The sequence below is a fragment of the Echinops telfairi genome, unplaced genomic scaffold (assembly GCF_000313985.2).
Source record: "Echinops telfairi isolate 266 unplaced genomic scaffold, ASM31398v2 ScPeMD7_7400;HRSCAF=8409, whole genome shotgun sequence".
NCBI lineage: Eukaryota > Metazoa > Chordata > Mammalia > Afrosoricida > Tenrecidae > Echinops > Echinops telfairi.
Genome location: NW_022111300.1, coordinates 44736377 through 44747369, shown reverse-complemented (window position 1 = coordinate 44747369; position 10993 = coordinate 44736377).

Below are 10993 nucleotides of genomic sequence, written 5' to 3'. Positions count from 1 at the left end.
CCCAGTCCTCTGCCCAGCTTTGCCCACACGGGTGTGATTTTAGGGGAGCGGACAGCTTCTCTGAGCTCTAGCTCCACACGGGGTCAGGTATGAAATGGGTCTGAAAGGCCAATGCTGGGAATGGCTCTTCATTCTGTCCAGTGTTTTTGTTTTCCAAACGCAGATGCCCACAGAACTCTGGCTTGCTCTTGGTTTCATGATGTCTTCTGGGTCTCTGACCAGGAATGAGGGAGGAGGGAGGAGGGCGTGTGGATGCGTGTGGAAGGACCCAGAAGCCTGAGTGGGTGGCCCAGCTGTGTGATGAGGATGAGAGGGGCTCTGGATGAGGGGGGCTCTGTGTGTCTCTCCATTCTCCAACCTGCCCTCACCTCCCATCTTTAGCACTTTTAGAGAATAACAGTGCCACCTGGTGGTTATTTTCATGCACCTACCTAAAGGACAAATCCACTGCCATGGAATTGATTCTTAGCAACCCCTATGAGATGGTTAACTTGTATGGAAGCAAACAGCCTCAACTTTGTCCCGAGGAGTGACTGCTGGGTTTGAACTGTCGACTTGGTGGGTAGCCATCCAATGCTCACCCAAAAATGCCCCCAGGGTTCGAGGTCCTCTAGAATAGAGCTGAGGAAGGGGTACAGAATAACGGAATGATGCAAAGGGCGTCCCTCTGTACTTGTGGATCCTAAGACCGACAGCCTCTCTCCTCTGGCCTTTTCTCAGCATATGAGTCAACCCCCAAATGTGCATCCGAGCGATGATTTACTATGACATTCATTCCCTGCGGTACGCTGGGTGAGAAATGAACAAGATACCCACTCCTCACTTTTCCAGATGTCCGTTTCCAATAGCAGGCCACTCGGTGGAAATCAGCACGACGCACAGTGGGGGACGACCACATCAGATGACAACACTGAGAACTGCCAAGATAGAGCACGGCCCAACTGCCAAAGCACCGCGAATCATGGCCCAGCCAAGTGGATACAAGGACTTAGGGGGACACCAACGTTACTCTCATCTCCCCCTTTGGGGTTTGTTACTCATCCATACACAGTTAATGCATGCAACACCAGGCCCTAGATCAGCGGTTCTCAGCCTGTGGGTCGTGACCCCTTTGGGGGTGTCGAACGACCCTTTCATAGAAGTCACCCAATTCATAACAGTAGCAAAATGACAGTTATGAATTTGCAATGAAAATAATCTTATGGTGGGGGGGGGTCACCTCAACACGAGGAACTGTATTAAAGGGTCACGGCATTAGGAAGGTTGAGAACCGCTGCCCTAGACCCTTCACTATTGTAGTAAATGGAGACGTCAGATGATGAGACGTCGGCAAGTGATGAACAGGCGTACTCAGAAAACAGCCTCGACCTAGAGCTTGCAGTCCCCAGGTCTCCACACCCACGGAGCCCTGCCCACTCGGGCGGGGAGACAGAGGAGCCAACGAGAAGTCCAGGTGTCAGGAGTTGGCCCCAGACATGGCCAGACGTGCCTTTTCTCTTTTCAAGTTGGGCACGAGCCGAAGCACAAAGAACCCTGGGTAACTGCCAAGCGTTGCTTCTCTGACCCAGCCGTGACTCACCTCACTCTCCCTCGGCCACGGATTGCATAATTGAGCTACTGCTCGGTGGCAGGCGCTGCGCACAGAGTTCTGGCTGCCGACCGAGGGCAGGGAGGCCGCCCTGAAAAAGAAGGCACGCTGTCCTTGTTCTATTGCTCTGTTTAAGCAAAACCCAGCTACCCAGGCTCGGTGACCTTCATCTCCTTAAATCAACAGCGGCAGGGCAGCTGAAAGCCATCCAGTCCACAACAGCCTCGACTCACTGCCTGGTTCACTGCTACAGCGGCTTCAATAACAGCAGCTCGCTGCCGGTCCAGTAACTATGACCCGGGAGCAACACGCAGTTTTAAGTGTGTTGGATTTCTTAAGGACTCATTACGAGGCGTGAGAAGTTTTTATAGGAAAATTAAAAAGAAAAAAAATGTTTTGGATGTAGACTACAAAGGTTTACCTCCAAATGCCAACACCTGAGTCTTCTCCAGCTACCATGGAAGTGGCTCTCCAGAAAGAGAACGTGGGTGGGCCACTCACCTGAGTAACCCAGCAGCGAAGTTAGGCCAAGTCCATTCGGCGGCTCTTCAAAGTGTCCCTAAAAGTTGGGAAGTAATAAAACCACGCTGTAAACAACCTGGCATTGCACTGTGAGTTCTAGGAAAAGGAGATGTGTTAGTCCTGACTGACTAGAGAAATTCATAGACACTCATATGAGTGCAAGAGAGAACTTTATAGAAACAGTATTTGTATATTAAGAAAACATCCCAGCTCAGTCAATTTCAAATCCTTTAAGTCTGATATTAGCCTATATGTCTGATACCTCTATAAATTCCTCTTCAGACTCGTGCAGCACATGCAAGGTCGCTGAATGCAGGAAGATCACAGGCCAGTGGGTGGAAAGTCTTATGGATCCAGTGATGGTGGCAGCATCTCAGTGCTGGTGTGGATCTCCACATGGTAGCTCTGGCTCCAGGGCTCTGGCTGCCATCAGCTTAGCTCAATGCGTCTGATCAGCAGGAATGTCTCACAGGGAGTGAGTGTAGCTGGCCTCCAGTGAGCTATTTATCTCCTTCGCGCCTCCAAATGAGATCAAGCTGCGACCTGATTGACAGGCTAAACTCCACCCCTTCACTCTCAGTAGGCTCAAATTGACACCCGGTTATGCGTCTTCCAAGGTAGGCGAGGGCTACAGCTTTGTGGACATCATTCTGGATCAGTCCTGGAGGAGGTCAGCGGGGAGGGGCTGGCCGGCTAGAGTCCCTGGGCCCACCCTCCCCAGATGCAGGTGAAAGAGGAGGAGGAGGAAGACCCCCTCAGGAAGGAGCTGTGGTGTTGGTGTGGCTGGGGACCCTGCAGTCACCTTCCACCTATGTTCTTCTTGTTGGGTGCTGTCCACATACAGACAGCAGGAGGACACACTGCTCCGTCTTCTCCGCTGTTGTGAGCTTTGAGCCCATTGTGGCGATCCAACTTGTAGAGGGCCTTCCTTTTGTCTTGCCGCTGTTCTACTGTCCCAAGCATGATGGACGTTTCCAGGGGCTGGTCTCTCCGGACCACACGTCCAAAATACATGAGATGAAGGCTCGCCATCCTTGCTTCAAAGGAACATGCTGACTCCCTTCTTCCAGAACTGATTTGTTGGGCTTTCTGCCTGTCCACGGTACTTCCAAGGGCACCTCGCCAGGGCCATCTAGAACCACGGGGAGCGCAGGGAGGGTTCCCATTGGTCCTCCAGGGGCACTCGCCGTGATCACACCGTGGCAAACACGAGGGAGTTTGGGATGGCGCTCCGGTCTGCGTTGAGACGGTTACGGCGACCATCACAGCCTCAGCCTTCGGCTGTCAACTACCCCGGGGCCTGTGTGTTAGGCCGACTTGTCCAGTGCCCCTCGCCGATGTATCAGAGAGAGCTCTCTCTCAAGAAGTCCTTTTACGTCAAGAAGGCAGCCCAGCTAGTCCAGCTCAGGTCCCTGGGCTGGTGTTAGCTGGGGTCCTCTTCAGATTGACATAGCTGCAGGCAGATGATGCAGCCAGTTCAAGCAGCCCAGTGGGGGCAGAGCCGTGTGGATCCACGGTTGGTGGGGACACTGGCAGAGTGCTACATGAGGCCACCCCTGGAGGTAGACACAGAATCCAAGCAATCAGGGAGGCAAAGGGCAAGAGGGACAAAGAGAGGCTTCCCCGTGTCTCTCATACAAAGGCCACACCCACAAGGAGGCAACATCAGGCTGTGACCTGATTGATAGGTTGGACACCACCCCCTCCACTTTCACACAGCGTCAAGTTGGCATACAATGTAGCCACCACACCCGACACGACCCTGTTCTTCCCCTTTGAAGGTGTCACTGAATCTCTACAACCTTGAGGGAAGACACACGGTTTAAGATGAGCCTAATTTTCCTCTTCAAAGCATTTTCCTTTGCACACAGCTCTTTGACTCCCCCTGAGCGTAAAGCTGGAATCAGGAGTGTATCAAGAATGTGTCAGGTTGCAAAGCCCAAGCAAAGCAAAGCAAAGCCCAGCCAAAGCAACACCAAACCAATCTGTAACTAGTGGTGGGCAGGGCACGGCGGTTGAGCAGGGCAACTCCTCCACTAGGTTGACCCTCGATGCCAGGCAGTTCTTTGTTGGGGGGCTGTTGTGTGATTATAGGGTGCTGTGTGGCCTTTCTGACCTCTGGTCACTGCATCAGTGGTTCTTAGCTTTGGCTCCCACAGGTCATTTGACAATGTCTGGGAACATTTTTGGTTGTCACAATGGAGAGGGACAGGCAGGGAGTGGAGGGACAGGAGGGCGGGAGGGTCACTGGCTTTCCAAAACCCCAAACCAAACTGACTGCCATCGAATCAATTCCGACTCATGGTGACCCTCTAGGACAGGGCAGGACCGCCCCTGTGTGTTTCTGAGGCTATTAACTCTTTCCAGACGCAGAAAGCCTCCTCTTTCTCCTGATGACCAGCTGGTGGTTTTGAATCGCCGACCTTGAGGTCAGCAGCACAACTTGTAACCACTACACCACCAGTGTCCCCGGCTCAGACATTGCCAAGGAGTCCCCAATGCCCGGGGCAGCCACCGGACCAAAGAATGACCAGGTCCAAAGTGGTGAGAATGCCAAGGTGATTGGGAACCCCTGGTGTAAAGTAAGGGAACTGGACCCTTGAATTGACCCCGTAGGCTGAGAGGAGACAACGATGTCACCCCCACACGGGAAGGACTCTCTTTCCCATTCTCTCTGCAAAGCCCGACTCCCTGTGGAGTGAGCCAGAACAAGTGGGCTTAAACTGAGGGGTCCTGGGATGTACCGCCTCACAGGGGCCGCTTCCTGACAAGGTACTCAGGGAGCCCCTCCTGGGTTGGGGGTGGCAAGAAGGCTGCTGAGAATGGTGGAGGAGCATGGGAGAGAGTTAACAGACGCATGTGTACTTACAGGGAAAAGGGCTGGGAGACGTGCTTGAAAGGCACTGCCTGCAGCCTGGCTGGCCTCTGTCCATAGACTGAGCTCACACGGGAACCCAGAAGAAAGCCAAATGCTGGGAGAGCGGGTGCAGACCCCATCCAGCCCCGTCTGCAGGCAGCACTCTCTCCAAGCCCAGGATTTTGTACTGTTTTGGATTCTGTTTTTATAAATCATTTTATTGGGGGCTCATATAACTCTTACCACAATCCATACATACATCCATTGTGTCAGGCACATTTGTACATGTGTTGCCATCATTCTCGAAACATGCTTTCTGCTTGAGCCCTTGGTATCAGCTCCTCATTTCCCCTCCCTCCCCACTCCTCCCTTGACAATTTATAAATTATTATTATTATTTAATGTTTTATACTTATTCTTTTTATGTTTTTTTAATCATTTTATTAGGGGCTCATACAACTCTTATCATAATCCATACATACATCAATTGTGTAAAGCACATTTGTACATTCATTGCCCTCATCATTCTCAAAACATTTCCTCTCCATCTAAGCCCCTGGCATCAGCTCCTCATTTTACCCCTCCCTCCCCATTTCCCCCCTCCCTCATGAACCCTTGATAATTGATAAATTATTATTTTTTCATATCTTGCCCTGTCCGACATCTCCCTTCACCCACTTTTCTGTTGTCCGTCCCCCACGGAGGAGGTCACATGTATATCCTTGTAATCGGTTCCGAACCCTTTCCAATTCACCCTCCCTCCACCATCCCAGTATCGCCACTCACACCACTCACTGGTCCTGAAGGGCTCATCCGCCCTGGATTCCCTAAATTATTATTTTGTCATGTCTTACACTGTCCGACATCTCCCTTCACCCACTTTCTTCTTTTAAAAAAAATCATTTTATTGGGGGCTCATACAACTCTGATCACAATCCATGCATCCATCTGTTGTATCAAGCACATTTGTACATTTGTTGCCATCATCATTTTCAAAACATTTTCTTACTACTTGAGCCCTTGGTATCAGCTCCTCATTTCCCTCTCCTTCCCCCTCCCTCCCTCCTGAACCCTTGATAATTTATAAATTATTATTATTTTTCCATGTCTTGTACTCTCCGATGTCTGCCTTTACCTCCTTATCTGTTGTCCATCCCCCTGGGAGGGGGTTATAAGTAGGTCATTGTGATCGGTTCCTCCTTTCTTCCCCTACCTTCCCCTTCCCCTCCTGGTATGGCTACTCTCAATATTGGTCCCGGAGTTTATCTGTCCTGTATTCTCTGTGTTTCCAGCTCTTATCTGTACCCATGCTCTGGTCCAGCCAGATTTGTAAGGTAAAATTAGGGTTATGATAGTGGGGGTGAGGAAGCATTAAAGAGCCAGAGGAAAGCTATATGTTTCATTGGTGCTATACTGCACTCTGACTGGCTCATCTTCTCCCTGCGACCCTTCTGTAAGGGGGTGTCCAATTGCCTACAGATGGGCTTTGGGGCTTCACTTCGCTCCCCCCTCCCCCATTCACCTTGACATGATTTTTTGATCTGGGTCTTTGATGCCTGATACCTGATGCCGTTGACACCTCATGGTCACACAGGCCGGTGTGCTTCTTCCATGTGGGCGTTGTTGCTTCTCAGCTAGATGGCTGCTGGTTTATCTTCAAGCCTTTAAGATCCCAGATGCTATGTTTTGGATTTTCTAAACTAGTACCTGACAACTGTTGAAACATCCCTCTCTGAGTACATTCAACTATCACCCACTTGTAAATACAAATGAACCCTAGCTTCAGTTATGAGACGCCATGGGCCAAGCACACAGGGAGAAGGAGGGGAATGCGTGGAATGAGCTCCAATCAGCCGCTGACCCTGCAGCCTGTGAGTTTTTGCAGGGTCAGCACAGCTTGGTGACGTGGGCTCTCACGGGTTCAAGTTGCTCCGGGTTCTCCCTCCACCCCCACCCGGCCCCATGGCAATATACTGAGCCCAGGTTGAAGGGCGGGGGGAGGCGGGGAATCGGGGGAAGGTGAGAAGTTAATTGAGAATATCAGCTATTAATAATATCAGAGCCAAAGAGAGAAAGGTTTATTAATATGGGGACAGATACACTGGAAAGAATATTTTAAATCCTGTTCTTTCGTTGGGCGCCTGGGTGGCCTTGTGGTTATGCGTTGGGCTGCCATCTGCAAGGCTAGCAGTTCGAAACCACCAGCCGCTCCAAAGGAGAAAGATGGGGCTTTCTACTTCTGTCAGAGTGACAGTCTCAGAAACTTAGAGGGGCAGTTCCACCCTGTCCTGTGGGGCTGCTAGGAGTCACCATGGTTCCTTGGTCTCAGTGAGGTTGGTTTTGAGTACTTGTTTTCTTTCCTACCTACCCACTAGCTTGAAATACAAGAAACAATGTACAGTTTTCAAGACCCGGGGAGGGTGAGTTTGAACCTCAGACCTTTCCATTAGCAGCTGGACGCCTCAGCACTGCACACCAGGGCTCTTTTGCACCACGTAGGGGATTGGAATACGTGTTACTGTGTAGGATGGTGCTTTGGGCATAATTATGAGTATCTTTCCATTTTCTCAGGGAGCCCTGGTGGCATAGTGGGTTATGAGTTGGGTTGCTAACTACAAGGTCAGTGGTTTGAAACTACCAACTGTGCTGTAGAAGAAAGAAGAGGCTTTCTACTCCGGTAAAGATGTCTCAAAAAACTCACAGGGCAGTTCTACACTGCCCTACAGGGTCCCTATCGGTCGGAATCAACTCGGTGACAGTGTGCTAGACTTTGGTTTATCGTTTTACAAACCACAGACTTTCAAAGTGGCTCTTGAGTTGCCTCTGGACCTGGTGCTGGAAAGGTGGTGGGTCCTGTGAAGAGGCCACAGCTGCTGGCAGGTGAGCTATCAGAGGTCTCCCCTGGAGCAGGTGGGTGGGCTATGTCCTGGTTGTACAGGGTGTGAACTTGAAGGTGGGAAGTGTTTGGGAAAGTTCATCTCTGATATCCATCTTGGAATTCTTTCCAGATTTTCCCAAATTATTATTATTTTAAAGGCGTGTTTCTAGGGCCTCAGGTTCTGTAGGAAAAAATCACAGTAAAAATGTGTGTGGGGGTGGTGGTCGTGGTGGGGGACCTAGCACCCTTCATAAATTCACTTGACATCCATTTCTGTGAGGCTCAAGCCAAATCTCCACTTCAGGGGTCTTCAGTTAATTCTCCTCCTCCAGGGAGGTACATGCTTTGTTGACCTGCACTGCCTCGCGGACTCCGGCCTGCTAGCCTCGGAGGTATGAGAATGCCAACGCCCATGCTTGGTGCATCTCGCCGTGCAACTGCTGCTGTGGCCAGGCCAGTCCGTCCCTGCGCGTTCCTCGGGACCTCGACTCCGCTCAGTGGTTTCCCTGAGCGCGCTGCAAACACCCCCTGCCCGCGCGCGCTCGGAACCGCGGGCTGGAAACGGGCCTCTGCGGGCCGGACCAACGCCAGCCCGCGCTCGCCCTCTGCTGGCGGCCGGTGCGCCCGAGCTTAGCCACGCAGGAAACCCCAAGTCCGTTTTGCAAGGACAGCCAGCGTGCTCCTTAGAAGCAGGGATGGCCCGACTTCTCCCACGTACTTTGGACATATTGTCAGGAGATACCAGGCATTATGCTTCGTGAAGTAGAGGGGCAGTGAAAGAGAACTTGTATGCAGCCAGACACCCAGATAACCCCTTGAGTGCAGGGTCCCAGATGGTCCCCACTGCCAGGGACCCTGCCCTCGGTGGGCACATCTGGCTCAGCGCCCCCCCCCCCCCCCCCCCCCATCATTCTAGGTCAGCCAAGACTAGGCTCATTCCCTTGGGCCAGCTTCAGTTGCCACCCCCCACTCCCGGTCTAGTCCCTGGGATGGGGACTCTCTGTGGGGCCTCCCCTACAGGCTTCTTCATGGTCTCCAGATCTCTCTGCCTGCCTTTCCGTTCCAGCAGACCCAGGCACCCACTTCCCAACATCCCCTGCCCCTGCAGGAGGCTCTGCAGAGTGGTTCTGCCTTCCTTCTGGCCTGCTGACCCTGCAGCCAGGCAGATCTTTCCAGAACATTTTGATCTTGCCTTACCCCTGCTTGACCGCCCGCCTTTCTTTCCCTGTTTAGCACCCGAATACTACTACTGCTGTGTGGGTGCCGGGCCACGGCAGCTCACCCACACGCCAGGTAAAGTCAGAGGTCAGCGAAACAGAGGCTGATCCTCAGCCAGATGGATTTGTTAGGTCACCAAGAAAGGGACAGGGGTTGTCCCTCCCATGCCTGCTCAGGCCCCCCTAAAGGAGTTGGGAAGGAATCAGGCGATCATTAAACACCTATGAAGACATTACCTGAGTGTGCTCAAATTCAGGTCCCCCAACCCCCACCCCAGCCAGGTGGGCGATACTAGGTCGGGGCTCATGACCCTACCCAGGTGGACTTAATTCAGTCAATGGGGCCAACCAATACCTTCCACCATCTCTGGGGCTATTTCTTGCTGATTTGTTTGCTGGCTTGCTCTTCCACCTGCATGGCCGGGTGCAGGGCCTTCCTGAAACCTTGGAGGGCCGGGAGGTCCTGGGTAAAGTTGGCGAGGGTGGGTTCTGCTTTGTTCTCCATGGTCTCCAGGTCACAGTCAGGCTGCGTGGTCATCGTGGGAGAGCTTTAGTCAGGTTGGCCCTTGCTTTGGGCTAAAGAGGAGTCTCGGGCAGAAGACACAGCTGTGGTGCATTGTCACAGAATCTTGGCTTCAAGATCTCACGCCTATTTGTTAAACTGGGTATGCACTTGAAGAATCACTTTGCACTTGGCATGGTTTTCTTGCAACAAGGAATTTACAGCTCCTCCTGGGCGGCCATGATCTATAATACCCAGGTCTGTGCATGACGCCGGTGTGTGTGTGTGGGGGGCACTTTTTTTTCAAAACTAAAAGGAAGGTCATACATTATTTGTCCTGTTGTGATTGGTTTATTTTGCTCGGCGCTCTGCAAAGAACATTGGTGAACAAGACCCTTTTGGAGACGGGTTTCCAGTCTGCTGGGAGGATGTGTAGGAGCGGGGCCGCTGCAGTTCCCGCTGTAGTTCCTTGAGGCATTGCCAGTTTTCCACAACCCTGCGCCCCTTTGCATTCCCTGCCAACCCCAGTCTTTTTCAGGTGCTTTTCCACTCCTCTGCAGCAGGGATGGCAAGGTGTCTCCTTGTGGTTTTGAGTCCCATCTCTCTGATGGCAACTGATGGTGACCGGTTTCATGTTACTTGAAGGCCACCATGTGTGAAGTGCCTATTCGCCTGTTTTACGACCGGCTGTCCTTTTGTTGCTGCAGTTCCTGTCAGATGTCTGGTTTCCTTTTCCTTCTCGGTGAACAAAGGTCTTTGACTTTATGACGCCCCCCTGAACGACTGTCGGTGGCGGTGTGTGCTTTTAATCATCACAGTCGACAATCCGCTCGGCCTGACAGTGTTGCCCTGGCTGGTGTTCTAGAACGTTTGTGGTTTCAAGTTTGCACCTTCAGGTCCTTAACCCATTGTGAATTTGCTTTTGTGTTTTTCCTCGTTGTAAAACACTGTAACATCTGAGAAACAATTCACATCGTATCAGAAAATGCTTTAACAAGATGGAGTGGATTACATTCCAGCTGTGTAGTCGTCCCTACCACTGGGGAGCCTCTCCTCCACTCCGCAGGGCGTTAGTCTGCAGCGTTCTGCTCTGGGGCTGTGTGCGTCTGACTTGGGCCGAGGGGCAGTGCCAGCCTTATGCACTGAGACGAGCCGGGTGTCCTCTTTCGGGGAAAAAGTTGTGAAGGACCAGGTCCTTTCTTGGAGCGGGTGGCAGAGGCTGCAGCAGCGAGGGCATCTAGACCTGGACTCTGATCCAACCCCTCTCCTCGTGGTGGACCATGTTAAGAAGGACCAGACGGATGGCAATGAATGGCACGTAACCACATACCCCATCCAGGGGGAAGAAGAGCAGAAACCAGAGGGGAAGGGAGACAGCGGTTGGTGTGAGATTTGAATAACAGTCTACAATCTATTAAGGGGCCATGAG